The sequence below is a fragment of the Macrotis lagotis genome, chromosome 1 (assembly GCF_037893015.1).
Source record: "Macrotis lagotis isolate mMagLag1 chromosome 1, bilby.v1.9.chrom.fasta, whole genome shotgun sequence".
Classification (NCBI taxonomy): domain Eukaryota; kingdom Metazoa; phylum Chordata; class Mammalia; order Peramelemorphia; family Peramelidae; genus Macrotis; species Macrotis lagotis.
In genome coordinates, this window is record NC_133658.1 from 253623963 (window position 1) to 253640572 (window position 16610).

Genomic DNA, 16610 nt, shown 5'->3' on the forward strand with positions numbered 1-16610 from the left:
GTCTCAGTAAGTAGTGTAGACCCCTCCTCTCTCCTACCCTATTCCTGCTCTCATATCAACAATAATTTTATCTAGTATTTTTTTTGTGAACTACATAGAATTAATGGGAAGACAGACATGGCTTATTGAAGTGAACACTAGATTCAAAATCACAAGACTTTGGTTTTATGAGGGTTGACTATAAAGGCCTAGCTTTGCCCTCTGAGGCTTTCTGTTGTGAGATAGTTGTACTAAGTGGTCTCTTAGGTCCAGTGCTAATATTATTTGTTCTATGTTCAACTGAATTCAACACAAATTGATTTCCTCCTATGTATAAGGTATCATGCATAGTTCTAGGAATATGAAAACAAAGATGGAACAGGTCCTGCCCTTAAGGAGCTCCCAATATACTGTCATTTGAGGAGAGGTTTCAACATTCTATGATCTAAGTAAGGTCCTTAACATTCCATTGGGGTACTGAGAAGAAAATTATTCTTGCCTGACTCTAATCTGTACTGGCCATGTCTTTTTCACCTCATTACAACTTCCTATCACTGTCTCCCAGTTCACTTTACATGTGGAGGTTGAATTGAAGGAAATGGATTGTCAAGGGAAAGGTTTAAGGGATGACATTGGAGTAAGAAGGAACTAAATTTAAGTCCTAGCTATGGTATATGCTGGTGGTCATCCTGGGCAAGTTCTTTAGGTTCTCTTTGCCCTAAAAAGCCAAGATTATAAATTGCAGAACAATTCCTGATCTGCATGGGTAGAGAGAAATTTCATGCTTGAAATTCCTTTCAGGGGCTGCTAGGTGGAGCAGTGAATAGAGCACCAACCTTGGAGTCAGGAGGACCTGAGTTCAAATTTGACCTCAGACACTTAATTGCCTAGCTGTGTGACCTTGGGCAAGTAACTTAACTCCATTGCCTTAAATTAAAAAAAAATTCCTTTGAGAAAATTCCTGGTACTCATGCAGATCAGCAATTGTTTTGCAACTCATAGTTTTAGAGAGCTCTTCAATGACATTACAGGTCTAAACTGAAAAAAAAGAAAAAAATGGAGGGAAAGAATGTGATTATTTTTCACACTGTTTATCTTTTTTGAGAAACTATGTAATAAATACTATATATCTTTTATAATGCTACTCTGCTTTTCTGTGCTCCCCTCTAAGTTTTCTTTTCTTCTCTATTGTACTTTTTTATTTTTTCTCCCTCTCTCCCTACTGTGCCCTAGAGAAGGTTACTATTACACACAAATATGTTTATATTTGTAAAACCATACTACACATGCTTCAATTTATCAATTCTTTCTCTGGATATTTATAGCATCTTCATAAGTCCTTTGTTGTTGATTTTGGTATTTATTATACTAAAATGACTTAGTTGTTCAAAGCTGCTTTTTAGAACAGTATTACTGTTACCGTGTACAGCATTCTCTTGGTTCTGTTCATTTCACTCTTCATTATTTCAAGCAAACTTTTTCAAGTTTTTCTAAACTCAGCCAGCTCATTTTTTGAGGGTAAGTGATTTGATAAAGGTCACATAGCAAGCTTATAACAGAACAAAGAATAAATAAGTCCCCCTTCTGCAAGGTCTTTCCTCTTTATTTACTATAGAAATGAAACATGGTAGGTAAATGAAAAGGTGGGTTTGGGGATGGTGGATATACCTATAGATATGACCCCTGGAGGAATCAGTATTTGTGGCTCATAAAACTCCGTAATATATATTAGAAGAGCCAGATTTTATCTCTAGCTATAGTATTTACTTGCTGAATAAACTTGAACAAAATCATGTCCCTTTCATAGACTCAATGTCCTCATCTGAAAAAAAGAGGTAGAAATGAGCTGGATGATCTTGAAAAGTCCTTTTAGCTCAAAAATTCTATGACTAACTCAGGAGATCTGGATTCAAGTTCTGATGACCTAGCCATATGACCACTTTACTTTCTAAGCTCTAATTCCTCTTCTATTAAACGGTTATAGGAATACACTGCCTACTTGAGCATTTTGAGAGAGGATCAATGTGATCATACAGGTGGAAACATTTGAAAAAATGCAAAGTTAATATCAGCATGAGTTTTTCTTAGTTTCCCCTCATTAATCAGTTGCTAGTGCCCCCTCCCTCCAAGTTCTTTGTTTTTAATTCTAAATATTTTACATTTTCTTACTTATGTTCATGTTATTTCCTCTGCTAATGTAAGTTCCTCATTTTGTCTCTGTCTCCAATACCTAATAGAGTTCTTGTAATGTTGGGGGAATTTACATATATTTTTGTGCAATTAATGAATATAGGGGATGGATTTTGGAAGGAGGGAGAGGTTTAGCATTTAGAAATAATGTCCTTTCATGGGGTTATCAGAAATACTTTTCCTATATGGTTTGGGGTGCCTGATACCTTGGGACCATCTGAAAATGGTAGGGTAGGTGAAAAGAATACTTCCTATGACTGAAGTCAGAAGTTGAGACTTGCAGACTTTAGCCACGGATCTTACTGGAAGGTTGGGACTTCTGGGGATAAGATTTCACTTTGACACTCAAAGGAATTTGAGATAGAAAGACTGAGACCAAGAGGCAGAGTGTGCTGGTGGACCCTGAGCATGTTTTGTTCCTTCCACTGTTAGAGGACTGGTTATTTAGAATTGATTTCTCACAACTAGGGAGAAACTGTTAGCCATTCACCAAGTATTCTTTCTTCTTAAATCCACTCACTGTGGAGATGAGGAGAGCTAGTGAAGGAGGTGGTCTTGCTAAACATCATACCAAAGGCACCTAGGAAAGCACCTTGCTCAGAAGACACAAACTTGGAGTAAAGTTGCACTGCAGAGGGAGTCTGGCCCAGCAACTTCATACAAAGGAAGAAAGAGCTTCACATCTGCAATACATTATCAAGGCAGGCGGCAGGAGGAGGAAAGTGTAAAAATGAACTGGAGACATCTCAGCTTGTTCCCCAGGCCTTGGGGCCCTTCAAAATGTAGGAGAGGGAGACCAAGGAACATGGGTTGTCTTGGATAGTTTTTCTATTTGCCAAGAACTGATCCCAGTCTAGTAAAGGCCTCAGGAATAGTTTTCAGAATGTTCTAAGTTGCCTCTTTGCCCAGAAGCACAGAGTGAACCTTGCTAATTTGTTGTAAACCGCTGTTTGTTTTCCAGTGAGCCAAAACATCTTGTTCACGAGGTGTCATTTTGATTAATTTTTCCAATGGTTAAGAGCACAGCTCTTTCCAAGGATGACTCTTTGGCTAATAACAAAACCACTTTGGGCCAAGTCCCAACACCAGGCTTTCAGTTACACAAGCAGATTTTGCACAGGGGAAAACTGTGGGGTATATTAAAAACCTCCAACCTCTGAGGGGAAAGGGGCACCTAGAGGCATAGTTGGAAAACCTGGTCCTAAGTACAGAGACTCCCATAGGGTTGACTTTCTCTTGACAAAGTCCCTGTTAGGTCTCCCAAAGAAGCACAGGTTGTTAGGTCTGCAAACCAACTGCCCCCTTAAGAGTATGTGAAAATAGGTTTGCAGACTTGGGTATTCCATAAAATTTGCCCTGTTTTTTCAGGTGAAAGGGTAATACTTGTCATAATCTTTCAACCTCCTTCAAGTACTTTGAGAAAGAACTTTAGAGAAGGTCATATGATAGTAGGATAATAGGATCCTTAGAACATAAAATGTCAGAGTTGGAAGGGACCTAGAATGTTAAATCAGGAAGGGATCTTAGAACATAGAACATTAGTACTGAAATTGATCTTAGAATGTAAAATATTAGAATTGAGAAGAAAATAGAATATTGGAATTGGAAGGATTCAGCAACCTAGATTGTCAGAACTGGAAAGGATCTTAGAACAGAAAATATTTGAACTGAAAATGGCCCTTAGAATATGTCAGAACTAGGAGGAACTTAGAATGTTTAGAGGGGCTTTAGTATTTAACCCTACACTCTACCCCAGCATTTTTATTGGGGAAGCAAATGAGATTCTGAGAGGGAAGTGACTTTCTCAAGGTCACCTCAAAAATGGATGGTAGAACTAAGCATGAAAATCCAGCCTTTTGATTCCCAGGCCAGACTTTCTCCACTGTACCACTCAACTTTAATTTGATTAAAAAATCATTTGTTTAATCCTGGTCCTGAATCCTCTCTCCCATAATTCTTGTTGATATGATCCAGTTGAGTAGACCTGGCTCCGGCCACCATAAGGAAGGTTCGAGGCCTTTCTTTTCTGTGGTTGGGGCAGCTTTTCTGTCAGTGATGTAATGGAGGATGTGGGAGAGGATGTTGTCCCCTATCTCTGCCTGTAGGAGTCGTAGCTTCCAGCCGCTGAGTCTCCTCCCCATTGGAACCCCCACCCGCTTCCATCTCCACCCCAACACACACACACACACACACACACACACACACACACACACACACACACACACACACATACACACACGAATACATTCTCCTCTCTCTCTCTCTCTCTCTCTCTCTCTCTCTCTCTCTCTCTCTCTCTCTCTCTCTCTCTCTCTCTCTCTCCCCCTCCCCCTCTCCCCACCAGCTTTGCACTGAGCTGCTCCCTGAGGCAGATTTCTTGCCTGGTGGAGTATCAGACGTGCTGAGGAGGCCTCTCTTGCCTTCTCTTCCTTTCCCTTCCTCCTCAAGAATTTCCCTTCAGTGGCAATTCTGAGGAGGCATGATTTGGCTCTGGTTTTGTTCTCTAGTGGTAAAGTCAGAACAAGGAGAGCAACACAAAGACTGAAAGAGATTTTAGTGTCTTTACTTAGGCATGATATCTATCTCCCCCTCCCCCTATCTCTCTCTCTCTCTCTCTCTCTCTCTCTCTCTCTCTCTCTCCACACACACACACACACACCCCTTTCTTTCCCTCTTTCTTTTTCTCCTTATCTTCCTCCCCCCTCTTAGAATGACTGACTTCCTTCAAGACTTTGCTCTAATGCCAATCCATGGTATCTTTTATCTTCCCCCTTCCCCTTTCCCTCCTTGCCATCTATTTCCCTTCTCTCTTTCCACCTTTCTCTTTTACTCTCTCTCTCTCTCTCTCTCTGTCCCTCTCTCTCCCTCTCCTCCCCCCCTTCCTTCTCTGTGGTAAAAAAATGCAACATGAGCAGATGGCAAGTATTAACACAAAAAAACAGGGTCTGAGAGGAGTGGATTTAACTGTATTCCTGACCCAGGTTCTCTCTCCCCTCTCACTATCACTCTCTTGCTCCCAAGTTGCTGGCCCCTACCTCCCCTAGTGTTGTTAGAATAGTGTTTATAAGGTAATAAATTTGTTCTATTCTGAATGTTGGATGGTATGTTGACTGACTGAGGATTCCTGGAGGTCCAATTGTAGTTGCCAATTCAGTAAACAATTTGAGGAGGACAGACATTTGGGGAGAGCCTGATTGGCTAAGGGAAGCTAAATAGTGATGTGTCCATTAAGGGCAGATATTTGTCAGCACACTAGGTGAAAAGTTGATTTGGCCATATTATTGTCTGGTTCTCCCATTAATACTTTACATTTCCATTGTTAATAATACTTTGCATTTCTATAGTGCCTTAATGTTTATTAGGCAGTTTCTTCAGAATGATTCTGAAAGATGGATAGGTACAAAGACATAATCCATAATTTCATTGATATAACAGACTCCCCAGTCAGGAAACCCTTTACTTGTACTGGTCAGCACCTTCTTTGAATTTCTAAATCTTGGTGAACTGTCTGGGGGCCTTGAGAGGTTAAGTGATTTGCCCAGAGTCACCTAGCCAGAATGTATAAGAGGCAGCACTCTATTCATCATACCACATTGTCTTACAAAGACCCTAAAAGGTAAATAGTAAAAGTATTCTTATCTCCAATTTCCAGTTAAAGAGACTTTGATGTCTAAGAAATATAAAATGATTGACTCAGAGTTGAAGACTAGTAAGCAACAGAGCTGGGATCTGAACCCAGGTCTCCAGGCTGCTACTCTCATGCACATTTGTAACAAGCCAGTGATTAAAAAGCTGTGATGGTATAGTAGTTTTACCCATACTTGAGATTTGAAAGATTTAAGTGTGATGTGGTAGACAGAGCACTGAACTCAGAATCTAAAGAGCTGGGTTGACTATTCTGATTAGGCAAGTCATTTTATTACTTTAAGCCACATTTGATATGAGGAAAAAATGTTTACCTTGTAAGGATCAAATAAGGTAATAGATATAAAATCATTCTAAAGAATGTAATATGTATCTATTGTATGTATGAATATGATACATGTGTATGGATATATATGTATGTCTATATGTATATTTATGAATTTTAATATCCTCCATGAAAATCTTCTTGGTGCCTTATCAGCTTGGTGGAGATAGTTAATCTTCATTGCTTCTTTTCCACTTAATCTCTTCCTCTTCTTCCTTTTCTTCTTCCTCCTTTTGCTTCTCATTCTCCTTTTTCTCCTGTCTTTCTTTTCCTTTTCCTCTTCTTCCATCTTGTCCTCATTCTTTGAGTAGAGGTTGGGGGACTGTTTTTCTGCCAAGGGCCAAACCTTAAAAATTAGTCCCCGATATTTGGCCAAACATTTAATTAACTCACCCTAAAAATTTTCTAGGTTTATTGAATTTTGAGTCCTGCCTATGGTTGTCTTGGTAGCACAAAACCAAATGATTTCACTGGCCTTATATGGTATTTGGGTTTTGCTGGCCTTATACAGATCACAAGCTAGACATTTCCTACCCCTGGACTAGATTTAGGATTGTACCAGGATAGGAACTTCTAGTGAAGAAAACTCCCCCTATAAAAATAAATAGGCCCTTGCCCTGTAACTTAGTTCTAATGGTTTAGAGTGCTTTAATGTATTATCTCATTTTATCCTTACAATAACCTTGTGTTATTATCCTCATTTTATAGATGAAGAGAAGTTAAACTAGATGAGGTTAAATGACATGCCCAAGGACACATAGGTAGTGGTGAGTTTTGAGCTCAGCACACCATCTAGTGGCTTTTTTTAGAGAGTTGCTTGGAACACAGATCATTGACTTGCCCAAGGTGACACACAGTTTGTGACAGTCTAGACTTGAATCCTGGTCTTCCTGACTATGAGGCCAACTCCTCACCATAACTTACTTCTCTGTCATAGATTCTTAAATGCTTTGTCAGTGTAACCGAAACTCTGCCAGGGTCACTAAGCTAGAAAGTTGACAGTATAAGCTCAGTGATGAAGTATGTGTCTGTTGCCTGAGGACCAATTTTACTATTTGCAGAGAGACTGGTCGCCAGGTTGACCATAGGGTGATGAATTCTTTTGGCCACAGATACTCTCAAAGACAATCTAGTATGTTGTAGAGGGGCTGCTATCTGCATGATTGGAGGGAAGATCCATATAACTGCAATCACTATTTACCTGCATATGTGAATTCAGTCCTGCCTATGGTTGTAGGATACAAGTGTAGTGGTGGCCCTACAATGGAGAAGCTGACAGTGTGGTTGTCAGTGGATAAGAGTGATGGGCTTGGAGTCAATAAGACCTAAGTTCAAATTCTGTCTTAGACATTTACTAGAAGTGTGACCCTGAACAACCTCTCTCAGCCTCACTTTCCTTATTTAAAAATGGTAAAAATAATAGCACCTACCTCCTAGGCTTGTGGGTATCAAATGAGTTGCCTAATATGAGATAACAGATTTTTTAAAACCTTAAAGCACCATATAAAAGTATGATAATGCCATTAGTATCATGTTTCAGGATGCAATCTTGCCCCTTACCACTGTTGTCTCCTGGTTTATTCTCTTGCTATGAGTAGCTTTTGTAACTATTCCATGTTCATCCATGGCAAGAGAATGCATGAGTTCCAGAGGTTGTGAGTCATGTCATTGAGCTTGTTGGGCTGCAGAGAGGGGATTGGTTCAGGATTGTTGCAAGCTCTGCTCAAAATTGTACCTGATTAATATTTTACACAGCTTGCTCTCTCCTTTGTGTACATGCAGCCCCCCATGCAAGCACTCTTGCATTATCCCAGAATTTTAACTCTGAAGATGCTGGTAGGCATCTACTCTAATCAATGCTAAGCTACAATATTAACTATCATTTGCTCTCATGGACCAGGAAATCATCTCAGAATGGTTTTGAAGGAGTCTTGGCCCCAGATTTTGATTTTTTTTGTTTCATCCATTGAGCTGATTATTAATGGATTATTTGGTTCTATTTTAGTGGGAAGTAACCCTTACTTTGTCCAGTGAATATCAGATTAATTCTTGAGGACAGAGTCAGATAGATAGCTGATGACCTAAGCTTACTCCTCTTTGGCTCAGATCCTCAAATAAACCCAAAAGTTTTCCTTCAGAATTAGTGCTTTCAGACTCATCATTCTACCTGGGGGAACAGGTACAAATGTCATCAGGATTCGATTGGGCCTTTACAAAGGCCATATGGAAAGGATAGTGGATTTGGAGTCAAGAGAGTTGTGGATCCAAATCCCAGTGCTATGTAATCATGAGTAAGTTATATCCCCTTTCTGGACTATAGATTCCTCATCTGTAAGATAGAAATATTAATGCTAGCTAGCCCTTACTATTTTATAAGGTTATTGTGAGCCAAGTACTTTGTAACTCTTAAAGTATTGAATAAATGTGTGTTATCAAGGATAGGGAAAGACTGAGGGAATTCTAGACAGAGGCAACACTGTAAGTAGAGACATAGAGATTAAGGAAGACAATAGAGTGACCAGACATTATGAATCATAAAATAGGTAAGTGTTTTAAAATAAAATAAGAGGGCCTTGAAAGTCAGACAGAAAAGTTTGGACTAGCAATGGTAGGCAGTAGGGAGACATTATCAACTCTTGAGTATGAGATACTGTAACAAACAGAAAGGATTTTTATCCTGCTTCTAGATTATTTAGAAGTGTAGCTCACCCTAGGTCATACAGACAATGAAGAGGTGGCTTAATTATAATTCTCAATATTTAGTATCCCTATGAACTTTTATTTTATTCTTCCAGGTGTTCTGGAGGAACCAGCTGCCCCTATGATGCCCCTTTACACCTCTTTGATGCCGGGGAAATCCTTTAATTTGCTGCCTTCGAGCTATGAAATAAACCTTGTCTCATTAAGTAATAATACCTTCCAGGTGGCTGTTTTTGTGTGATAATATCACACCTTGATGGGTGTTTTGGGGCCTAAGGTCAGATTGACTTTAACTATTACCTGAAAGTATAATCATTAACCTGGGGAACAAGACAGGGAGCTTGAAGGTGCTTGCTCTGAAATGGAATTCAGAGAGCAAGTAAAGGGCCTGCCTCTGTACAGGGGATGCTGGCCATCTGAATGACATCATTTGGAGCCAATCAGGAAGCCCTGGTTGGGTCCAGTATTTGGAAGTTGTTTTAGAGCACAGCTTCTCATGTCTACTACAAGGGGCTCTTCTTCATTTCTTTCTAACCTGGCTTACCTTGTCTGCACATGAGTGGTACCCAAGTGTGGCCTGAGGGACACAGTTGGACACAGTTGGACAACTCAGGCTATGGAATCTGTAAGGGTGATCACACTGTAGAGAATTAGGTTTACCAGTCTGGAGAAAGCGTCCAGTGGAAAATGTCATTTTTGCTTCTAGGATTTTTCTGTCTTTACTCTTCCCCCTAAATAGCCTTCTAGAGCCTCCTACTTCATCTAGTTTTAATAACCACTCCCTTTGATATAGGTCTTGAAGCCTGAGGGACAGTTTGGTGGAAAATAGTGGAAAGGGTGCTGGCTTCCAGTAACCTGGTTTCAAACCTACCTCAGATAGAGAAGCTGAAGGGACAAGTATTTAACTATCCCACCATGTGCTAGCAGGTAGCACTTTGCAGAAATCTCATTTGATCCTCATTACTGCCTTGTGAGGATTATTATATTCATATTACAACGGAGGAAACTAAGTCAGAGAGTAGTGAAGTGACTTGCCCAATAGTTAGTGTCAGGTCACATCTGAAATTGGGTCTTCCTGACTTCAGGCCCTGTGCTATATCCATTGTAGCAACTACCTGTGCCAACAATAGTGTTTCTCAGACCTTAAAAGCTAAATAAATGTGAATTCTTATTAACAAAGTTCTTTCCTCACAGTAATTCTTTGAGGATATTGGATCACAATTATTATTCATTTTACAAAAGAAGAAACTGAGGCTCAGAGAGATGAGGGTTTCAGACCCAGCATAAATGGTAAAGTCCAGATTTGAACCCAGGTCTCCGGGTTTCTACTTCTTGAGCTCTTCCCACTGAACTCTCTGGGTCTGGAGGGTGGGAAGACTTACTTATCTTCCGGAAAGCCTCACCAGCCAATAACCAAAGAGGAGCTTCCTACTGCCCAACCCTCCCCTCCCCCCAACCCGGAATATTCTAGTCCCTCTGGCGGGTGGAGTCTGACTGCAGTGGCATTGCAGAGCCTGGGCTCGGCCTGCCGCTGGTGGTTACTCCGCATTGTGTGGCTTAGTTCACCAGCAGATTCAGCCTGCAGGAGTCACCCCGAGCTGCAGCCTGATTTGAATGCAGCCCATCCCCCCGCTACTGCAATGCCAGTTCTGTGGGCTTGCCTCCTTCTCTCTCCCCCACCACCAGCCCCCCTCCCCCTCATATACTCATACACAAGACTATTTTTATTCTTCATTAGCTGTTCCATGGGTAACCACTGGTTTGACCTGAGCTGGGCTCTTCACAGGGGTGTGTGAGTGAGAGAGGGAGGGAGGGGGAGGGAGAGAGAGAGAGAAAGAGAGAGAGAGAGAGAGAGAGAGAGAGAGAGAGAGAGAGAGAGAGAAGAATGTATTCACCAATAAGTGTGTTTTCGTGTGTGTGTGTGTGTGTGTGTGTGTGTGTGTGTGTGTGTGTATAATCCTCTCTCTTGCCCCACTGCTTTTGCACCCCTAGGTTGTGTTTAACTCTTTTATTGCCTTGTCCCTGTCCAATGTGTTCTTACTTTTTCCCTTCAGGGAATTTTTGAGGGCCTACTCAACTGTCCTGCTAAGCTAGACAACCTAGGAAAGATCCTTCTCTTTGTTTCTTTTCTTTTCCTTTCTCAATACGCAACAGGATCTTCAGCAAGGTGGGGGGGGGGGAAGAAGGGGGTTGAGACCCAGACTTCTTGGTATAGGTGGGATATCCCAGGGGCTAGTGTCTTCCCATTCTCTTTCTAGTGGTATGACTTTGCTTAAGGGAAGCAGACATTCTTTGGAGCCTCATTTCACTCACTGCTATATATAGGAATGGAGGAAAGGGACAGTTCTCAGAATGACACCAAGGGAACTCCATGGGGTTCTCCAGAGTCAGATTGCTCTTCATTCTGTTCATTCTTTGCATTGTTCTCTTTTAATTTCTTCCTTCATTTTTAGCCCAGCTAAAATGTGCACCAGCTCAGGTAGCTTAGTTCCAGGGATGCTCCCAGCCAATCATGAGAAGGCCTAGAGAAGACTTGTAAGTGGATGATTCAGTGCTGATAGAAGGAAAAAGACTGGGTCTTTATACACAGAGGGCAATGCATTGTAGTGAATTGGAAGATACATCAAAAGAAGGACACCCACTTGGGAGGCAAACCTAGGTTCTGGTCCTGATTCTGAACTCATTATTTATACAACAATGGGGGAAAAATTTCCTTTTTATTACCCTCTTTCCTTTTCTTTTCCTTCAAGTTCTCACTTTTTTTACTTCTTTCTTTCATAGTTTTCTCTTCTTAGGATTTCCTTTTTGAATTAGTGTAGGTAGCACAGATAACCAGATTTCAAGCCCAGGATTTTAATCCCTTCTCTGCTATACATTAGCTGGATGATATTAGGCAAGTCACTCAACTTCATAAGGCCTTAGTTTCTTGCTTTGTAAAATGAGAGGATTGACCTGAAAAATCTCTAAAGGGACCTTCCTGCTCTAAATTTTGTCATGTCCCTTAGTGATCTTTTCTCTCTTTTTTAAAATATCTTTTTCCCTCCCTCTCTGTCATTTCTCCCTCCTCTCCTCTCCCCCCCTTTCCTGTAAGAGAACATCTCTTCCTTTTCTTTCTAGTCCTATCTTGCACTTCCCTTCACTTTTCCTCCCACTCTTTCTCTCCTTTCCTTTTCCTTATGCTATTTTCTCAACCTTGGTAACAGACTCTTTTAATACTGAAGAGGCTCAAATGAATAAAATGAGATTTAAAAAACATATTAGTGTGAATTGTCTTGTAAACGAGCCTTATGAATTGAGTTTATTAATCCTCTGGTGGTGTACGTGACCAATGGAGATTTAATCAATTAATTCACTAACAGGTAAACACGGCAGCTGCTCTTCAGGCTGAGGCTTCATGCACTTAGAAACCCCTGTAGGTCCATTAGCCTGATACTATTCTGCCACGGGCTTTGGTCTTTCAAAGAGCTAGGATGGTATTTCTGAGCTTCCTTATTATTCACTTTGGGAAGAAACTGTGACAGAACAGGACTAGAGCTTGGAGTAATTCGGGTATCTGGGTAACTCAGGATATTAGGATGGCTTCTGTCTCTTCCTAAGGGAAGGACCTGAAAGGATCCATGCTTTGCAGTTACTTCTTCCAGGACTGAGAAGGAGGAACAGTTAATGACTGGTAAAGGATCTGAGGCCTGCATTCGGTAGCTTCTAATGACAAGGCATTGGGCCACATCTTCCTTCTATGGGAAAATTTCAGCTCATCTGGGAGATGCCTCTGGTTAGGGAATCAGAAGCCAGAGGATAAAGTGCCCTAAGAGGAACTTCTGAGACTAAGCATTTCTATAAGGGTAAGTTCTAGTTGAAGTGTCAGTTCTCATTCTTATTATTTGTTTGATTAATGACCACCAGCCCCATTAGGGAATGTTAGCACATATTAGTGACTTTTGTAGAAAAGTGGTTTCCTTTTTTTTTGTCCTCAAGGCTGATTGCTAGTTTCAACACTGTCTCAAGATCCTGAGGCTTTAATTAGGGCAATCAAATAAACAAACAGACCATTAGATTGAAAAAAAAAATGTGTCAAGAAAAATCTATTAATGTATTTATTCTTTTTGGACATTAGCCATTTGTTGGACATTATCTAACTGTTGGCCATGAAAATATTAGATGTAGGATGTAAGGATTTAGAAATGGAAGAGAACTTGACATCCTCTCCTTCAACCATTTCATTTTGCCTTTGAAGAAACTGAGGACCAGAAAAGGGAGATAATTTGTATATGGTGGCAAATAGTCAGATGAGGAACTTATTCGTGAGATCTAGTTCAAGAACCAGTGGTCTTTCCATTATGATGAGTATAAATTTTAATTATTATCTCCTTTAGTTAGATTGGGAATCCATCTTTCCTAAACCTGTACAATTCTTGGGCACATGATAGTTTTAATTAGGAGGGTGATTTAGTTTTTCTTTTTTAATTTTTTTTAGTTTAGTTTTTTTTTTGCAAGGCAATGGGGTTAAGTGACTTGCCCAAGGCCACACAGCTGGTAATTATTAAGTGTCTAAAGCGGGATTTGAACTCTGGTACTCTGGGCTACTCTGCTCTATCCACTGCACCACCTAGTCACCCCCGGATTTAGTTTTTCTAATAAATTCCTGGGGGTTATAGTAATTGGAACTGAAGGTATAATAAAGTTTTAAGAACAGCAAACCAAGTCCTTTTATCTGTACTAAATTAGATAGGTGATTAGATCACCAAGCTAGTACTGGAATCAGAAAGATCAAGATTTCAGAGTAGAAGGAGAAAATAGGTAGTGAGGTCAGGAACATAAGAGATTAGAATCAAGAACTCTTTGCTGTTAAGAGTTCTGCATGCTGGAAATGGATAGGGTCCCAATCACTAGCATGGAAGTAGGGGTATAGGATCATTAGGGGAAACAGAGAGATAGAATACTGGACTTGTAGCTAATGACCTGGGTTTAGATCCTGTTTATAATAATAGCTTTGTGACTTTGGCTAGGGAAGTCACTTAACCTTTCTGAGCTTCAAATTCCTTATGTATAAAATGTCTCACTGAGTTCTCCTCCTGCTTCCTCTGGTTTCTCCTCCGACCTTTTAGACCACTTCTCTGTCTCTTTTTCAGTATCCTCACTCAGATAATGCCCTCTAACTATTGGCATCCCACAGGTTTCTGTCCTGAGCCCTCTTCTCTCTATATATAGTTTCACTTGATGATCTCTTTAGCAATGATGGGTTAATTATTGTCTTTTCTTTTGCATCTGTGAAGCTGCTACCAGTTCACATCTTCAATTGCCTATTAGACATTGCAAACTGGATGTCCAAAACAGAGTTCATTATTTTTAACTCTAATGATTCCCCCTCAACCTCCTTCAAACTTTCCTCTTACTGTCAAGGGCAATCCCCAAGGCCTGCCATCTTGGAGTCATCCTCACCTCATTATCCTCACCCCTGATATCCTTTGTATTGATAAGACCTGTCAATTCATTTTTACAATTTACCTTGAATACACTTCCTTTTCTTGGATATTACCACCACCCTGGTGGAGCCCCACCTCATGTCTTGCTTGAGGTTATTGCAATAGCCAGCTGGTAGATTTGCTTGCCTCAGTTCTCTTCTCACTCCAATCTATTCTCTATTCATACATCAAAGTTATTTTCCTAAAGGACAGGCCTAAGAGTGACACCCAGTAAACTCCCAATCTGTGATTCTCTATCGCCTCCAGGACTATATAAAAATCCTCATGCGTTTAGAGCCTTTTTGTGACCTAACCCCTCACCCCATCTTTCTTGTCTTCTGACAACTTATTCCCTACCACATACTCTTTGGTCCAATGCAATGTCTTCTTCTAGCTATTCCCCAAACAAAAAAATATTTCTTGGGCAGCTAGGTGGTACAGTGGATAGAGCATTGGATTGAGGAGGACCTGAGTTCAAGTCCAACCTCAGACACTTAATAACTACTCACTTGTGTGACCTTAGCCAAGTCCCTTAACACTATTGCTTTGCAACTCCCCCCCAAAAGAAAGTTTTTCTCAGCTCTGTATATTTTCTTGAATTGTCCCTCTGCCTGGAGTATTCTACCTTTGGTTCCTCTTCCCCCTCCACCCCCCCTTCCTTCAAGTCTTCACAATATTCCCTTTCTTAATGATTACCTAGTATCCTGTGTTCATCCTGTTTGTACATTTTGTTTTTTTTTCTCCATTAGACTGTCAACTCCTTGAGGACCTGAGTGCTTTTTGTTTCTTTTTGTATCCCCTAGGGCTTAGTATAGTAGCATAGTATCTGGCAGGATCATTGTAGGTGCTGAACAAAAGCTTATGACTGCCCAGATCTGAATCTCTCACCTGTCTGAGGTTTTGGGTATGTTTCTTCTGACTCAAGCTCTGTGGCAATTTTTCTCATTATTAATATTGTTTAAAATGCTAATTGTTAGCATAGTTAAAATGCTATTAACATTTATGAACTGCTTTATCAGTTACAATATGATTTATTTTTCTTTTTATATATACATTAACTCACTTTATCCTCATAACTACCCTGTGAGTTGATAGTATTTGCCCCACCTCCCATCCCCACCCTTATTTTACATTTAAGAGAAACTACCTGAGAGAGGTGATTTGCTCAGGATCAAAGAGATGATAATTATCAGATCTGCTGCCCCAATAGGTAATTCTGGGATAGTCACTTTGACTGCCTTTAGCTTAAACTTTAGATGTAAAATGTTAGATGAAAATACTCATACCGCCTATCTCAAAGATTTGTTGGGAGAAAAATACTTTGAAAACATGTTATTATCATAATAAGAATCCATCACACTACCTCTTAATCTATATTTTTGGTCTTTCTACTCTGATGTTTTCCAAGTTTGGATTCTTCCAAATGGTTTCTGGGAAATAACATTTGATATCTCACAGAATCATAAGATTTCAAACTAAAAGTTATTTTAAATCATTCCCACCCAATCCCATTCCCAACATAATTTTATAGAGGAGAAAACTGGGGCCCAGAGAGGGGAAATGGCTACACAATAATAGTTAGGATTTGAACCCAGATCTTTGGATTCCAAAGTCAGTATTCATTCAGTTACATGATGCTCCTCCCTCTTTTGTGTGGCCTATTTAAAAAATAACAAACTACAAGAGCAATAATTTGTGAATCACTCTTTTTTAGACTTGCTCCTGGAGTAGAATTCTATAATGGAGACATCAATTAGCCACCCAGGGACAGGTCCTTGCTAATAGATGACTGTCCTAATGATGTCTCTATCAGATTCTTGAGAAGGGAACTTTTGAATCCTTCCCATTAGTTATTCTTTTAGACCCTTCTTTTTAAGATGTGTAGTCCATGAAATTCTCTTTGTATAGAATAAACTTCATCAGGAAGACTTTGGTGGGTGGTAGAGGGGAAGGGAGAGAAAAATCTCCCTTGCATTCAGTAAAGCTGACACTAGCCATTTTAACCCTCTAGGCAGGACTCAACAAGTAAAATTTTTGCATGGAGGAAGTGTTGCTCCTCTTGGGAATAGCCTCCAAGGTTCCTGGCCCCTGGGCATAGCTACTGCCTGGGCAGGCCTCAAGAGTTAGTCCCAGGAGTTGTAGTAGTGACTAGGCAGGCAAGAGAGGTGTAGTGAAGAAGAAAAGTACCCAAAGCACTTGCTTGGTCCACTTACTTTGTAGGTCAGGCATGGTTATAATTACTATCACACACAGGATACTGGACAACAGGCAATTGTGAAATCTGAAAAGGTGAAATATAAATAATATAG

The 16610-nt window shown here is 40.3% G+C and overlaps 1 protein-coding gene across 1 annotated transcript in view; it reads left to right on the forward strand.

Annotated features, from left to right (window-relative positions):
• Nucleotides 1-16610, forward strand: part of BCAS4 (breast carcinoma amplified sequence 4) — a 70152-nt gene that overhangs the window by 35306 nt on the left and 18236 nt on the right. The window lies entirely within an intron of this gene.